The 17,116-nt window shown below is 40.2% G+C and overlaps 1 long non-coding RNA gene across 1 annotated transcript in view; it reads right to left on the reverse strand.

Annotated features, from left to right (window-relative positions):
- Window positions 1-17,114, reverse strand: part of LOC138973939 (uncharacterized) — a 37,095-nt gene extending 19,981 nt beyond the window's left edge. Inside the window, exon 1 of the long non-coding RNA XR_011458226.1 lies at window positions 17,056-17,114. This is a non-coding gene — a long non-coding RNA (uncharacterized lncRNA). The remainder of the gene's footprint in view (window positions 1-17,055) is intronic.
- Between the last annotated feature and the right edge of the window lie 2 nt (window positions 17,115-17,116).

Raw genomic sequence — 17,116 nt, forward strand, 5'->3', positions numbered from 1 at the left:
TCTTTGGCATAAAGGCCCGAGCAGGAAAGCCAGAAAACAAACTATCCCCATTCCCCCACCGCTCATAAACACGAATACAGGGTGTTAGGGGGTTCGATCAGGGGACATCACTCACAGGTAATGTGTGTACCGATCACGTGCAGCTGCTACATTATCCAGAGTTCTCTGCCGATGTGTCAACATGGCGTACGCTCTGGTGAGTTCCCCGGCTGTAACTCTATTTGTGCGCGCGCGCGTGTGTGTGTGTGACTGTGTGTGTGTGTGTGTGTGTGTGTGTGTGTGTGTGTGTGCGTGCGTGCATGTGTATGTGTGTGTGAGTGTGTGTGTGAGTGTGTGTGTGCATGTGTGTGTGAGTGTGTGTGTGTGTGTGTGTGTGTGTGTGTGTGTGTGTGTGTGTGGTCGCCTTTGATGGCCCAAAAGGCCCGTCAAATAAATCTCACAAATTAGGTTATCTGCTCTCTTTCTGAGTTGTTATATTTCAAAAGCAGTCTTGTATTTGAGATCTGATACATTTTGTCGGAAAAAACCCCACCACAACCGAAACAAAAAAGCCTCGAAAACAATGATATTAATGATGATAACTATATAACGTACCAACTTTTCGTTTATATACAAACTCAATATCACCGCATTAAATAACAAGTCGCGTAAGGCGAAAATACAATATTTAGTCAAGTAGCTGCCATTTTTCAGCAAGACCGTATGCTCGTAGCATCGTCAGTCCACCGCTCATGGCAAAGGCAGTGAAATTGACAAGAAGAGCGGGGTAGTAGTTGCGCTAAGAAGGATAGCACGCTTTTCTGTACCTCTCTTTGTTTTAACTTTCTGAGCGTGTTTTTAATCCAAACATATCATATCTATATGTTTTTGGAATCAGGAACCGACAAGGAATAAGATGAAAGTGTTTTTAAATTGATTTGGACAATTTAATTTTGATAATAATTTTTATATATTTAATTTTCAGAGCTTGTTTTTAATCCGAATATAACATATTTATATGTTTTTGGAATCAGCAAATGATGGAGAATAAGATAAACGTAAATTTGGATCGTTTTATAAATTTTTATTTTTTTTTACAATTTTCCGATTTTTAATGACCAAAGTCATTAATTAATTTTTAAGCCACCAAGCTGAAATGCAATACCGAACCCCGGGCTTCGTCGAAGATTACTTGACCAAAATTTCAACCAATTTGGTTGAAAAGTGAGGGCGTGACAGTGCCGCCTCAACTTTCACGAAAAGCCGGATATGACGTCATCAAAGACATTTATCAAAAAAATGAAAAAAACGTATGGGGATTTCATACCCAGGAACTCTCATGTCAAATTTCATAAAGATCGGTCCAGTAGTTTAGTCTGAATCGCTCTACACACACACACACACGCACACACGCACACACACACACACATACACCACGACCCTCGTTTCGATTCCCCCTCGATGTTAAAATATTTAGTCAAAACTTGACTAAATATAAAAACAGAAGAAAACAAGTCGCGTAAGGCGAAATTACTACATTCAGTCAAGCTGTGGAACTCACAGAATGAAACTGAACGCACTGCATTTTTTCACAATGACCGTAGTCCGCCGCTTGTGCAAAAGGCAGTGAAAGTGACGAGCCGGTTCAGCGCGGTAGCCTGGGGATATCAAACCCAGGAACTCTCATGTAAAATTTCATAAAGATCGGTCCAGTAGTTTTCTCTGAATCGCTCTACACACACACACGCCCAGACAGACAGACAGACAGACACACACACACACACACACACACACACACACACACACACACACACACACACACATACACACACATACACCACGACCCTCGTCTCGATTCCCCCTCTGTGTTAAAACATTCAGTCAAAACTTGACTTTTACTAAATGTAAAAAGAGAGAATAAGATACAGGCATACAGGCATAATCATATTGCACGACCACCATTTCACCACAACTGTTGCAAACTCTTCCCCAAGCAAACACGTAGAAACAGTACAATTTATTGCAGTGCGCTTTACTCTGGGCTTTCATGCTACTTGACATGGCCGCTTAAAGTCGTCCGTTGACGCGAAAGGAGGGCTAGAAGTGTGCTTCAAGTGTGGACATTGCTGAGATATGGGCGACTGGAGTGGCTCATTTTCTCGGCTTGTGAGTGTTCTTATTCTACACACGACAAAAACAAATGGGGAAAAAAAATTGAAATCGGCGCCAGAGAAAGGTGAATTGCAGCGTTTTTGAATATAAGCCTATGTATTGTATAGCTGCTTGAAGTAAAAAAAAGTGATTTGTTTGTTAGTTACGACCAAAGTGTTGTTGTTTTTTTGTTTTGTTTTTTAATATTCAGTGTTATTTAATATTTACCTTAGTGTGAACAATAAATGGAGTACGTTTTAAGAAAAAAGAAAAAGAAAGAGGAAAGAAGAAATGAAATTGTTTTTTCTTGACAGGACGGCACAGGACATAACACATTTGAAAAAAGGAGCAGAAATCGAACAAACGAACGAGAGAATCTCCGTCTAAATGGACTATTTGCGATAAAACAAAATAAATAAACCTTAATGAATAAACAAATAAATCAAATAGTCTCGCTGACAGTTAAAAACACATTTCTGGGAAACCCTATCATCCAAAGAAACCAAATTAGTTCAATCAATAAGTATTAACAGTTATATATATCTGCTACTGGTGTATATGCCTTGCCGTGGCGTAGCAGCTTGCGTTCCCTGATGATCCAAAGAGCTACGCCGGCCTGAGCCTTCATAGTGCTCCTGGCAGCTGTAACCACGCCGGACAGGTCTGAGGTGAATGGGGCCAGACTAAAGTATACACCCTGGCCCTCCAGGTTGGGGGTTGTGCGAAGGGCTAACAACTCATCCATGGGAAAAAAGTACTCGTTACAAAAACGTCAACACGAGATACAAGGAAAGCGTTTGACAGCGTTGACCGACAAAGCCTCTGGAAACTGCTGAGACATCATGGAGTGCCGGAAAAAGATCACCAACATCATCAGGAACTCATACGAGGGTTTGACCTGCAGAGTAGTCCACGGCTGTCAACTAACAGATGCCTTCCAAGTGAGAACAGGCGTGAGACAAGTATGTCTACTATCGCCTTTCCTGTTCCTACTTGTGATTGACTGGGTGATGAAGGCATCCACAGCCCAGAAGCGGAACGGAATCCAGTGGACACTCTGGACACAGTTGGATGACCTGGACTTTGCAGATGACGTGGCCCTTCTTTCCCATACCCAACAACAAATGCAGGAGAAGACCAGCACTGTGGCCAACAACTCCGCTCGATTTGGCCTCAACATCCACAAGGGGAAGAGCAAGGTCCTTAGGACCAACGCAACAGCCAACACGACCCCCATCACGCTGGATGGTGAAGCATTGCAAGAGGTAGACAATTTCACCTATCTCGGAAGCATTGTCGACAAGCAGGGTGGCACGGACGTTGATGTTAGAGTCCGGATTGGCAAAGCAAGAGCAGCTTTCCTTCAACTGAAGAACGTATGGGCATCAGCAGACCTGAGCATCAACACCAAGCTCAGGATTTTCAACACCACAGTGAAGTCAGTCTTGCTGTATGGAGCCGAAACCTGGAGAACTACAGTTGCCATCACAAGAAAAATCCAGACCTTCATTAACACCTGCCTCAGAAGAATCCTCCGAATTCGCTGGCCTGACACCATCAGCAACAAAGACCTTTGGCAGCGAACAAAACAGTTATCCGTAGAACAGGACATTCTGCAAAGACGCTTCCGGTGGATTGGCCACACACTCCGCAAGACGACAACCAGCATCACGCGACAGGCCCTCACATGGAACCCGCAGGGCAAGAGGAGACGAGGCCGGCCGAGAAACACCTGGCGTCGTGACTTGGAGGCAGAGGTGAAACACATCGGCTACACCTGGAGACAACTGGAGAGATTGGCCCAGGATCGGAGTGCCTGGCGAGCTCTTGTCGGCGGCCTGTGCCCCGGACGGGGTCAAAGGCATACATGATGATGATGATGAATATATATATATATAGAAGCTGTTAATATTTATTGATTGAATTAATTTTTATTAGAAACTGTTAATATTTATTGATTGAACTCATTTCATTATGTCTGTCTGTTTAGGTCGTTTATACGAAGCTGCACATGCATAAAAACGCTTTAATGCATACCGCTTTTGAACACGACCGCGTTGCGTGCGGGTCGTGTTTTGCAACCAATTAATCTTGCACTGGCTATGATACCGCTTTATCAAGTGGAATGTAGGCGGAGTATAAAAGCTGTTGAACTGCTCGTACCCGTATCGTACTAATTTGTTTTTCGAGTTCGTGACATGTGTGTAAGCATGAACAGAGAATAACATTCCTCTCATGGAATATTTGTCACGAACGGTAATTTTCTGTTCAAATCTTAGATAACATTATGAGGTGTTTGATCACGAAGCTAAATGAACACCAAGACAGTGACAAATTGAGCGAAAAAGCAAAAAATAATTGAGAAAAAAAAAACAAGCAGGTACAAAAAAACGAAACTCCAAATGGAATAGAGAGCAAACAAACAAAGAGCAGCCGCGGTTTAGGCCCCCCCCCCCAAAAAAAAATAGGTGTAGTTACGGTAACATAGCCCAAAAAAATAGGGTAGGAAGGTTGGCAATCACTTTTTTTTTTAAAAACTTTTTTCTAATGTGTACAAATTAAACCTACTTGACAGGGAAATAAGTGTGCGACTCGGGCGCTTTCGCTTTCATTGCGTTTTCTGCACGCGTTTTCTTTTTTTTGGACAAATGTAATAAAAAGTTATAGGGTCGGCCCCTAAAAATAGGGTAGGTCGGGTTACCGTAACCACACCTGTTTTGTTTTTTAGGCCTTACAAACAAATAAAAAGAAAACTATGCATGGATGGTGAACACGAATTAAGAAATGAACATAATTATGTACAAACAAACGAGTGGATCAGTTAAAAAAAATAGAAAAGACAACAACAACAACACACAAAAAAACACGAAATTAACGAACGAACAAACCAACGAACCGACGGTTGAATGAATGAATGAGGGCCGAAGCGAGTGAATAAAACGCAAACTGCGTGTGAACACAAAGGCACGTGAAACGGAGAATCGATAGGAAAGTCATTAGAGCGACCCAGACTGCGAACTGGGCCCTGTGACAGTGAGATGCTAGTGTCACTGTCGGCCAACAATACACTCATCCTGAATTATGGATACATTTGAGGTGAATATTTCACGCTTGGAATTTCTGTTTCGGCTGCATTGTTGCTGATTATATAAACTACGAGAGGGAAAAAAATCAAGTTTGTAAAATGAAGAGAAAGTTTCTGATAGAAATGTAAACGAAAAGATCTCTCTATACCCCCTGTCAGACCAATAAACACAGAAACCCAACATTTTAAGTGTTCCTAATTAAAAAAAAAAAAATAGTGCCAAGTCCCTTTTTTATCGTCTTCCAGAGTGGCACAGAAAACAGCAATATTAATTGTAAAGTGTTCTTATAAAAAGCAAGCATGGTCAATCTTGATTGGATATGGGTTTTCCGTATGTCCATGCAGGTCTTAAAATAAAGAATATAAATTCTAAATGAGGATGGATAAAACTTTCTGCGACACCCCCCAACACACACACACACACACACACACACACACACACACACACACACACACACACACACACACACACACACACACACAGATAGAAGAGAACAAATAAATAAATACATCAAAGTGTGCATATCTTGTGCAGGAACTATACATCAGTAAAGAAAGCCGCGAGTGATATAAAATCACAAATAAATCAATCAATTAATACGGCAGTTTGTTCAGAACATCTCAATGCACGTGCAATCCGTAGTGATAAAACACTAGGGGTGCTGGAAGATAAACCGCGCGCTGTGTGTGCAGAGAGACAGACCATAACTCACCGACACAACACACAGTCACACGCACGCACCAGCACCCACCACCCTAACAATCGATTTTGCTCCTCTCCTCATTGAGTCGTGAACCTCGCTTCATCGAATTTGCCCCTACTCGTCAAAGCCGCCGCCGCTTCGGTGAGTCGTTCAACTTCTCTGTACACATCACACGCCGTGCAGGAATCATAAAGACCGGAGCAATCTTTCTATTGGCGAAACACACATGCAGAGGGTCCTTGCAAGAGCCCTAACGCGGTGTTCACATGGATGTCTGCTTTTCACTCACTGCATGTACATGTGTGTCTTTTTATAAAAAAAAAACAATTTGGGGGGGGGGGGGGGGGGGGAAACTACTTTTAGAACAAAATCAGAATTTTTTCATCTTTCTCTTCTTGTCGTTCGCCTAGAATGTTTTCATTAAAATTAGGATAGAAAAAAGTAGCATGCAAGACGTTCATATAAACAGCACAGTGTTGACAGCAACTGATGAACAACTCGAAGCCGGAGCAGTGATATGACCACTATAGTGTGTTGACACGTCTTGCCAAGGTTTGACAAGGTGCGGGGTGTCCTGATTACACGCCACAAATCTGTTCAATGAAGTGATCGGCGTGCAATATTGTTTGTGCACAGTCATCCTGTAACGTTACTCTTTGCGGCGTGATGTCTCACTGTTTTGATTTTTTGAATGTGTTATGATGACAGATATCTCTTTATCTCTTTGTCTCTCTATATATATCTGTCTGTCTGTCTGTCTGTCTGTCTGTCTGTCTGTCTGTCTGTCTGTCTGTCTGTCTGTCTGTCTGTCTCTCTCTCTCTCTCTCTCTCTCTCTGATTTTATTTGAAAAAATAAAATTTGATTTGATTTTATTTGATCTCTCCTCTCTCTCTTTCTCCGTGTTTGTCTCTGCCTCTAACTGTGTCTGACTGTCTCACCCCATCACCCTCTTTCTATGTCTGTCCGCCTGCCTCTATCTCACACATACACACTCTCTCTCTCTCTCTCTCTCTCTCTCTCTCTCTCTCTCTCTCTCTCTCCTTTACTTGATGTCTTTTAAACTGGTACGCGTGGGTGGGCTTTTGATGCACATGAAAGGCGTAAGCGTGACAAATCTGGCTGTTTTATTGTTTCACACTCATCTACGTGCGTTATTTCAGGGAAACCTGTTCGGAGGCCTGTTTTCAACGCAGTTAACTACCGTTCGTGTCCAAAGCGTGTACTGTTATGTCCCTCTTTATATAGGTGCATTGCATGAATGGTTTAGGTACTGTGTGTAGAAGACGCAATCATTTTAGTCTTAGCGTAATTAACCCGGAGAGAATTTTCTTCAAGTGACTGTGATCGAGGCAGAGCAAATGTTCGGTTTAATTAAAAATAAGAAATGTGGAGTAATTCGAGATGCTGTCGGATGTTCGGCAATGAAAGAGAGAAGAAGATTTAGAGGAAGAAAGGAAACAGTCACAAAGACAGAAAAAAAGACGAACGAAAGGAAGAAAAACAAGTCGCGTAAGGCGAAAATACAACATTTAGTCAAGCTCGGGCGAACTCACAGAATGAAACTGAACGCACTGCATTTTTTTCGCAAGACCGTATACATATATGACGTCATCAAAGACATTTATCGAAAAAATGAAGAAAACTTCTGGGGATATCATGCCCAGGAACTCTCATGTAAAATGTCATAAAGATCGGTCCAGTAGTTTACTCTGAATCGCTCTACACACAGACACACACACAGACACACATACACACATACACCACGACACTCGTTTCGATTCCCCCTCTATGTTAAAACATTTAGTCAAAACTTGACTAAATGTAAAAAGAAGAAAAAAGAAACAAAAAAAGAAAGAAAACAAAGAAAGAAAGGAAGATAGAAAGAAAGGAAGAAAGGAAGGAAGAAAGAAGGGGGAAAATAACACTGTGAAGGCGTAAAATTAAAATGCCATCCGGACCTTTCCTTTAAAGCAGTGCAACGCGTTACATGTTTACGGGGCGTGGAGCTGTCATTTAGAACCTGACAGTATCGCTAAAACCCCACAAACAAACAAACAAACAAACAAACATACAAACAAACAAACAACTATGCCTAAATGTAAAAGATAAATAAAATACAAGTTGCATAATTACACTATCAAAGGAATAGAAACATATCTTTTTATACTTAGCAGTTCAAAACTATCTCCAACAATACAACATGTTTTATATTCTATAACGCATATGCCAGTGTCACATACAGGCACGATTTTTCCAGCGATTGTCGAGAGGGGAGCTAACCCCACTTGAAAAGGGGTCACAAGGAGAAATATTATCCAATCAAATTCAACCTTTTCTCGAAAAGCCGACACGGAAACCCAATAATTTACTCGGGCCTAAAAACCGACACTTCAAAGCTGAGGCTAGTTTCCAAGATTTCTCACGTTTTGTTACTTAAAATTGCGCCGGGTGGAGATTTTCAGTCTGGAAAACCCGTTGTCGGCTGTGGCAACAGACTAGAGGCGTCTACCAAACTGAAATTTAAAAGCCCCCACTCTGGATAAGCTGCTTGTGGTTTTGTCCTTAGATCAATTTGCCATGTTTGTTGCCTGCCTTTCCTCCTGTTTTGTTTGTTTAATGTGCACTGCGCTTTAAAAAAAAAAAAATTTTTTTAATACATTTCCTATATTATGAGAACACACTTTGCTGTAGTTTCTACGGTTTCTAACGGTTTGGGCAGTCGCGATATAACCTTCGTGGTTGAAAACGACGTTAAACACCAAATAAAGTAAAGAAAGTAACGGTTTGGTGCCGTATACAAATCTGAAAATAAAAAGCCCTGACTTTTGATTCGGTGCTTGACGTTTTGTCTTTTATATCAATTTGCTTTGTTTTATTTGTTTGCTTTGCTGTCTTGTATTGCTTGGTTAAAGTTTACTGTCCTTTTAATTATTTGAATACTTGCTTTGCTGTCTTGTATTGCTTGGTTAAAGTTTACTGTCCTTTTAATTATTTGAATACTTGCTTTTCTGTCTTGTATTGCTTGGTTAAAGTTTACTGTCCTTTTAATTATTTGAATACTTGCTTTGCTGTCTTGTATTGCTTGGTTAAAGTTTACTGTCCTTTTAATTATTTGAATACTTGCTTTTCTGTCTTGTATTGCTTGGTTAAAGTTTACTGTCCTTTTAATTATTTGAATACTTGCTTTGCTGTCTTGTATTGCTTGGTTAAAGTTTACTGTCCTTTTAATTATTTGAATACTTTTCTTTAACAAAAATTCTGATTTATCATAGTTTATACAAGAGCGGATTGGTTAGAAGAAAAAAAAACATACGTGTACAATTAAAATTTTAAATATGCAGAAAGCGAAGACGTTGGCATTTAAAACACTGCTAAGCTAAATATTAATATTTCTGTCCCCAGAACTAGCGTCTATTTGGGACATGACGTGGTTATATATGCTAGGATTTAAAACACAAGTTATGTTCTCTTTATTCATTTGTTCAGAAACTAATCCATTTATACTAGGGGTTTACATTTCTGCAATTCTGCCGTACACTTGTACAAACAAGAAATTCCTCCGAGGTAGGAAAAACACCCCCGTTGGTCAAAGGGAAATAACCATTCTCACTGCCACCAACTGAGAAGGTTATTTCCCTTTGACCATTAATATGTCCCGCTATAAGTCCTTGTAGAATCTTAATCCACCAATAACTCCCTAACCGTGTGTTTGACTGGTCCCAATTTTTGTAAGGACCGTCTCAGGAATGTATAGAACCTGTTCACCAAGTTTGGTGACGATCGGTCCGTTCATTCTTGAGATCTATATGCGAACACAAACACACACCCAAACAAACAAACAAACACATCGAGCGAAACCTATACACACCCCTATACCGGGGGTGTAAAAAACGACAATTCAACACCGTTCCAAATTGGGTTGCTTCTCTAACGTCGCGATTCTGTCACTAGAGAGTCATGGTGCATTACAACTGCACTCATCATTCTGAAAGCAATCAAGAAAATCTTGACACGAACCACGAACAAAGGGAGGGATCACTGTTCGCAAATTCATGCCCCGCTTCCGCCTCCCCCCGCCCCAACTCCACCCCCTCTCGCGGCATGCACCCTACCACTCCGGCTTCTCGGTCCCTCTCCGCCCTCCAACCCCCCCCCCCCCCCCCCTTCCCATTCCCTTCATTCCCTTCTCATTTACACCGTCTCTCTAATCAGCAATCATTAGTGAATGTCCGACAAATCATCTGCCACGCATATTACAACAAGACCATCCTTTTCCGACTTTCGTCACTTTTGGCACTTTCGGGCTTCCGTACCGTACTGGGGGCGCGCGCAGAGGGCGTGCAGCGCGAACAAGGGAGCAGTCATTGCACTCTTTGGCAAAATGTGATAAGGCACTGGACACTGGGGGGCGATTACAACAAATGGTGCATAATGACCGCTCCCTGGTGAGACGACATTCGGTTTGTGTCTGGTGGAAAGATGAAGGAGGTGAGAAGAGATCTTTCTTTCGAGGACTGACATAATATAGACTAACAAGTCATGTGAAGAATGAAGAAGAAAAAACCCACCTACGTAGTCATTCCTACATAAATAAAATGTTGTAAATGTCTACTAAATAAAAAAAATAAAAATAAAATATATAGATACATTTATCAATAAATAAGTGAATTAATAGATAAGCGAATAAATAGATTAAAACATACGAGGATACAAAGATAAATGGATAAAAGTAAAATAATTAAATAGATAGATAAATACATACATACATACATCCATAAATTGATATATAAACAGTACAGACATAACTTGCGGCCCTATGCTCCACAGGGAGTCTACAGGAATAAGTCAAAGCCACAGACATAACCAAAATAAATAAACAGAAATAACGTGTACAAAGGACTAACTGTTGACTTGGAAAACTGCCGAAGTTGAAGAAGGACAGAAGGAAGGAGAGAGAAAACAAAAAACAAAAACAAAAAAACACAAAAACAAACAAACAAACAAACAAACAAACCAACGAAATTAAATAGAGAGAGAAAAAAAGTCTGTCAGTAAGTGTATTTCCATTTCAACCATATTAAACTATAGACAACAAAAATAAATAGAGAAAAAAAACCCACGATTTATATCATCTGAAACTTTCAAAACAGGTAACTTGCTTTTTTTCAATTACTTTATTTGTGACGAAACTTTAGTTTGCATCTGTCTATGAGAATAAACTCAAGAGTAGTCACACACACAAATTGAACAAACACAAAGTTACTTGCTTTGACAATTTTTGTAATAAAAGTTCTGACAGACTTGTAGTTTCTGCCTGTAGTCTGTTAGAAGAAACTCAAATGTAGACGAAAAACCAGTTCTGCCAGACGACCATTCATCACGGATCCAGATGACCCGATGAAACGTATCGTTCACGAACTAATTTGTCAAATTAGATGTCTGATTAGATAGCATGAGCTAAGCGCAATTGTCACAGTAGGGTGCCTCAGCAACCCGCCACGAGAGCAGATGTCAGAAAACAAAGAACCATTCACTACCTGATATGATACACATACACATAATGTTCTGCGTGCGTGATGCCTATACTATTTCATTGTGAAGCGGAAAGAAATGTCAATTTACAATTCAAAGCATTTTTTTTTCATCTAATTTATCATCATAAAGTAAACATATTCATGTAGCTAACTTTTGTTATCACGATTACTGTCGGATATTGTGCAAAACTCTAAAAAAAAAAAAAAGTTTATGTATATTAACAAATAACATACACACCCAAAACTAAACAAAATAACTACACATAGAAAAATCAGATTATATATATTCAGACTGGAAAGAACAACAACAAAAAAACACATACAATTACTGGGTCCAAAGTACACAAAATAAAACATCGCTGGAAACGGTCAAGGACTCATGTGCGTTTGTATATGTGTGCACGCGCATATGTGCCTGTATACATGTGTGTATATACGTGCGAAAGTTTTTGCAAGGCGCGTCAGTGTCATAATTATTCAATCCAGTCTTCACAGACGTTTAAACGCCACATCTGGGCGTGCGTGCGTATGCCACCATTCAACGCAAATGACACACGGAGTCAAAAGCTGTTCACTCGAAGCATTGATCTGTTGAAAAGTGTGGAACCAGCTTAGGCTCCGAGCCGTTTTGTTGTTATGCACATTCTCCTTTTTAGCTGTAACGCTCTCGCTTTCAGGCCTTATTGCAAAGCCAAGCCGGGCATTCAGACACAGGAAGCCGGCCATTGCAAACCGAGAATACAAAATTCATTGGGCGAAAACTGATTCGGGGCTCTCAAAGGAGCGTGTTGGTTGATTTGGCAAACCCGATAAGACCGTGTCTTGGTGTAGCTGTGGTAGTCTCGGTGTCACGTTTTGTGTCTGCCTGATTGGACTCGGCTAGCGCGGGGAAAGTATATTAAAGCAGTTAATTGTTCAACAAATCGAGCGGCCATATTGATTGGAATGGGGGCCAACACATAGCACTGGCAACAGATGTCATAAGAGTAACAGACTGTCTGCAGGAGGGGGGGGGGGGGGGGGTAATCAGGGATGAATTGAAACGCCGAAGCGTGTGAATAACTATGTAGATCGGTATGTAAATAAGGGTTTTAGATTAATGGCACTGTATCGTATTAATCTGCTTAGAGCACACATGATTGTACATGTATGATATAGGTAAACAGACACAGCTGGAGACAATGCAATGATAGAAGAATCATATTGATCTGGCAAGTATGCTGTAATTGAAACGCAATAGGTATTCATATTAAATTACATGTTCACAATGTAAGCAAACAGGCAAATAAAATAATCTATTTTGAACGATAAAGATAATGTTGTGAGCAGTCAAAGGATTAGTATATGTTTCAATACATTTAATTCCAATCAAAATTAAATCAACTGTCTCCCCCCCCCTCCCCCATCGGCACCCTCTCTATTTCTCCCTTTCTCTCCCCCCCCCCTCTCTCTCTCTCTCTCTCTCTCTCTCTCTCTCTCTCTCTCTCTCTCTCTCTCAGTATAATGTATAATATGCTTCCACAAACACACTAATGTTTGTTATACTTTTCTCTACATGATTGTGTTTTATTAGATTTCTTTTTTTATTCTTCATTCTTGTTCTTCGTTTCATGTGTGTATTATAGTAGGGACTAGATGTAAGAAAGGACCATAATATGGACCTAATGCTATATCATCCCTCGGTAATAAAGTTTTCGAGTTCTCTCTCTCTCTCTCTCTCTCTCTCTCTCTCTCTCTCTCTCTCTCTTTCTCTCTCTCTCTCTCTCTCTCTCTCTCTCTCTCTCGTTTAATTTGTTTATTTGTCATGTTGCTTTACTTGTTTATCTTTTATTAGACATTTGTATTAGAAGTAAGGACCGGTTGTAAGAAAAGGCGTCGCCTTAAACCTCTATCCTTGAAAAATAAAGTTCCATCATCATCATCTCTCTCTCTCTCTCTCTCTCTCTCTCTCTCTCTCTCTCTCTCTCTCTCTCTCTCTCTCTCTCTCTCTCTCTCTCTCTCTCTCTCTCTCTCTCTCTCTCTCTCTGCTAACTGTCTTTATGTATCAATGCTCTGCTTTACATGTACTTTTTAATTGCAACAAAAATCAAAAGCGTCTTGTAGAAGTTAAGAGAGATCTCTGTCAGAGATGAAAACACCCAAACTGTGCCAGATATTTTTCTCTCTCAGGATTTTGAGGGTATTGAACTCAAGACGCTATACAAACTGCGTGTCGTATCTTTTTCACCTAGATTTACTCCTGTCTGCTCACGAACAGACATCCAGACCCTGCGACACAGTCACAAAACGACTCTTCGAGAGAGAGAGAGAGAGAGAGAGAGAGAGAGAGAGAGAGAGAGAGAGAGAGAGAGAGAGACAGAGACAGAGACAGAGACAGAGACAGAGAGACAGAGAGACAGAGACAGAGAGACAGAGACAGAGAGACAGAGACAGAGACAGAGACAGAGAGACAGAGACAGAGACAGAGAGACAGAGAGACAGAGAGAGACACACACACACAGAGAGAGTAAGTATTTGCTTGCCCTGTCAGTACAAGAATCAAATCCCTTTTCAAAATCAACCTTTTTTCAAAATCAATCTGCACTATCCGTGTCATATCTTTTTTTCGACAAGAATGATGAAAGACGTATGTAAATTATCTACGTTACAATACACCACCTGGTGTGTTCGGATCCCATTACCAGTAAGAGTAGGAAAAGGTATTTGAATAAGCGTCAATGTTCTGCCAGTTAGCCTCTTTTTTCAAACACATACCACTCATAATATTGGGTGAAGACATTGTAATAATCATGCAGAACAAAATCTCAACAGTGCTCACGAATAGTTGTCAGTTTGCTTTCAGCGTTCGATTCATATAAAAAAAAGGTATTCGTGGCGCTTTTGAAAATCTGTGCTAAATAAGGTATTGAAAGGCAGAAAAGAAGTTTTGTGCTTGTCTGTAACAAAGAGATAGCACTAGCTAGATTTGCACCACTAGCCGTCGACAATGCAATTTTGTTTGCTGTGCATCCGGATTTCCGACCATTACTCATTCACTTATTTTCAAAAGAAAGAAAGAGAGAAAGAAAATCAATGTGTTCTTTTTATAAATCCCTCGCTTACTATTTCTCTGCCAAACTATATTTCTCGTTTACGACAAATGTACAAGAAAGTTATTTTGGGGACAAAAATGCGTTTTTTCTTTTCTGTTACTTTTGTCCTTTTTGCTTGTCTGTCTTTCTTTCTTTGTTTCTTTCTTATTTTTTATTTTTTTGTTGATTTTGCGTTTTTGGATGTTTAAAAAAAAACTTTTCCCTCAGAGCTTTAAAAGTAATACTTAGTGGGCAAAAACCTAAAACGTATACATACAAATATAATCAACCCGCGTTGTTTTTGTCGTTTGCCGTTCCACTCAAATATTTCTTGTGTGGTATTTGTCTGCCATAGGGTATTAGCTTCATAAAAAAAGTTCATTAATTTCAAGTTTTTTTCTTTGCCACAGGGAGTATCAAAATATAGTTTAAAAACGATTTAGACCAAAATTTAAAGGCAAAGCAAAACAATATAGAGCAAAGAGAAATAAAATAAGAGGAGAACGATAAAACAATACTAAATATGGCTATTTGATCAAACAAAACATCGTTCACATGTTGTGAACTGTCTAATAGATATTACAATCAAACGAAACTGTTTAGACAATATTTACCTTCGTGATAGATACAGCTTTAATTGCAGAAACTGTTCGAATGCGGGTAAAATGTATATATGTCTGATTTCAATTGCCATTGTCTTTTTATTTTGTGCTTGTGATGACATGGTGAGAAATATTTGCCTGAAGATGTAATGCTACTTCTTAAATTACGAGTTAATTTAATAATGCGACGCTGTTTAAGACCATCTCTGCGTTTATCAAAAACACAATGAGTGTCCAAAGAACAATAATTCTTACACATTTTGAAATTAAAGGTTTGCCCCACATCCAAGCAGTACTCTCATTCATCAGAAACGACTTTCACATTGACAGCCATCGCATGAAGGGTATCGCGCATTAAGGTAATGTGATTAACCCCTAACGTATTCACAATTGTATACATTGACAAGGAGTGGCTAACTAAACGAAACAGTCTGGTCACAAGTTTTGCTTTCCAGTATTTCAATTCTTGCAAATCTTGTTCCGCGGTGATTTTCACCTTTCACTTTCCAGGGTCAAACATGTTAAAACCAATTAGGTCAACAGGTCAGTTCAGGAAACGATGCTTTCAACTTTTAGCCGATTGTTTCAGAAGCTCTTATTCAATATGGTATACTGAATTTGTTGATCTATTTTTTGAAAGGCAAAAAGTCAAGCTCCAAAACTGTCAACTAACCAGAAGAGTACACTTTAATCGTGATTCTTTTTTGGGGGTCCATTTAAGTTTATTTTCAAAAGCAGCGTATTAAAACGTAAGGGCGTGAAAGTTTCCAAGACCACAGCATTGGTGGTTTTTTTCGAATTCTTTCGGTTAAAAAAAATTTCTTTAGGCGCGGACAACGTCTATTTTTCATCACTTTATCACTGTATTACACTATAACAAAATAGAAAACAAAATATTGGTCGGCAGAAATATTACTCGAAAATTTGAATAATGCCGTCGTCGGCATCATAACGACCACACGCCTCCCCTCCCCTACACAATGACGCGACAATCTTCACCACTCTGGCATCATGATGTCTTTTCTTTGGAGTCGTGTCGTCCAATCAAATTGCAGCATGTCTCCGTCGAGCACTACTATACTTGAATACTATGGCAGGAGGCAAAAAGCCGGACAAGTCCGCAGCATCGACCCAGCACAACTCTAGCATCGTTACAAATGCATTCGCATTTGTCATTGTCACGCTTCGCTTCCACTGGCCGTCATTTGCATGAACGCTACAAGCACTTATTTGCAAGGCAAAAAGCAAGGCCCGTAACCCTCGCGTCATTTGTGATTGCAGCAGACGACAGCTCCTACACGCTCGTTCTGGCGCGCGCGACTCCGTGCCAAGGAGAGGCGATCGACCGAATTAGGCGTCTATTGATTGGAATTAGTGTTGTGGCATTAGAAGGGAGAGAAAGTGGACGAGGCTATCATTTTTCTCTGGCAGTGGAAACTCCACGTAAGCAAAGCGAGGTTTAAGGGTCAGCCCCATTATGTCATGAATCAAATGTACAGGAATATGTCAGTCGGCGGAACGTCGAAACTTATTACAAATCGCGGAGATTTGTGCCCACATTTTGGCAGAATTGCCTGAAACTTCCGAAAATGGTCAAAACTTGGATGATTATTTCGGCAAACTTGCGAGAAAAAAATGGATCCTATAGTATATCATCGCTGGGAGTGACAGTACAGAACTCGATAGTTGCGCTAACCTGTTTGTTAGGATGGGTATTGAGCTCATATTCTTTATTCACATTGTCAACACACACAAAAATAAGGTAGCAAAGTCAGTTCGGACTTTGACACTGCTGCCCTATTTGTGTATGTGTTGACAATCTGAATAAATGATATGAGAAGGATACAACGGGGAAAATGATATAGGACAGAAAAAAGAAAGCTTCCGCTGTATTTCTGAAAAGTCTGGTTTATCCAGATTATCCTTACCTTGACTTGAGACTCGGACATTCCCAGGGCGTAGGCCAACCTGGCCCTCTCGGGTCCAGCC

Source organism: Littorina saxatilis, linkage group LG8 (assembly GCF_037325665.1).
Source record: "Littorina saxatilis isolate snail1 linkage group LG8, US_GU_Lsax_2.0, whole genome shotgun sequence".
Lineage (NCBI taxonomy): Eukaryota > Metazoa > Mollusca > Gastropoda > Littorinimorpha > Littorinidae > Littorina > Littorina saxatilis.